Source organism: Lucilia cuprina, chromosome 3 (genome assembly GCF_022045245.1).
Source record: "Lucilia cuprina isolate Lc7/37 chromosome 3, ASM2204524v1, whole genome shotgun sequence".
Taxonomy (NCBI): Eukaryota; Metazoa; Arthropoda; class Insecta; order Diptera; family Calliphoridae; genus Lucilia; species Lucilia cuprina.
Window position 1 is genome coordinate 43,973,919 of NC_060951.1, and position 1,145 is coordinate 43,975,063.

The following is a 1,145-nucleotide window of genomic DNA, read 5'->3' on the forward strand; positions in this document are numbered from 1 at the left end:
GATCAGAGTCTGAGCAACTTTTCTAGTAAAAAGTTGATCAGAGTCTGAGCAACTTTTCTAGTAAAAAGTTGATCAGAGTCTGAGCAACTTTTCTAGTAAAAAGTTGATTAGAGTCTGAGCAACTTTTCTAGTAAAAAGTTGATCAGAGCCTGAGCAACTTTTCTAGTAAAAAGTTGATCAGAGTCTGAGCAACTTTTCTAGTAAAAAGTTGATCAGAGTCTGAGCAACTTTTCTAGTAAAAAGTTGATCAGAGTCTAAACAACTTTTCTAGTAAAAAGTTGATCAGAGTCTGAGCAACTTTTCTAGTAAAAAGTTAATCAGAGTCTGAGCAACTTTTCTAGTAAAAAGTTAATCAGAGTCTGAGCAACTTTTTTAGTAATAAGTTAATCAGAGTCTGAGCAACTTTTCTAGTAAATAGTTGATCAGAGTCTGAGCAACTTTCCTAGTAAAAAATTGATCAGCGTCTTAGCAATTTTTTTTTAGTAAAAAGTTGATCTGAGTCTGAACAACTTTTGTAGAAAAAGTTGATCAGAGTCTAAGCAACTTTCCTATTAAAAAGATGATCGGAGTCTGAGCAACTTTTCTAGTAAAAAGTTGATCGGAGTCTGAGCAACTTTTCTAGTAAAAAGTTGATCGGAGTCTGAGCAACTTTTATAGTAAAAAGTTGATCGGAGTCTGAGCAACTTTTCTTGTAAAAAGTTGATCGGAGTCTGAGCAACCTTTCTATTAAAAAATTGATTGGAGTCTAAGCAACTTTTCTAGTAGAAAGTTGATCAAAGACTGAGCAACTTTTCTAGTAAAAAGATAATCAGAGTCTGAGCAACTTTTCTAGTAAAGAGTTTATCAGAGTCTGAGCAAATTTACTGGTAAAAAGTTGATCAGATTCTGAACAACTTTTCTAGTAAAAAGATGATCAGAGTCTGAGCAACGTTCCTAGAAAAAAGTTGATCAGAGTATGGGTAACACTTTTCTAGTTTAAAAAAAATAATACAATTTTAAGCAGGTGTTGTTTAATTTGTCTAATAAAAATTTGACTTTCTTCAACTGTAGGGTACTTAAACATCGACTTGATAGAAACACCCCAATTTCACTCAAGTCATGTTCATTCAACTATAGCATTTGTGTTCTATATAAATACAAATCAA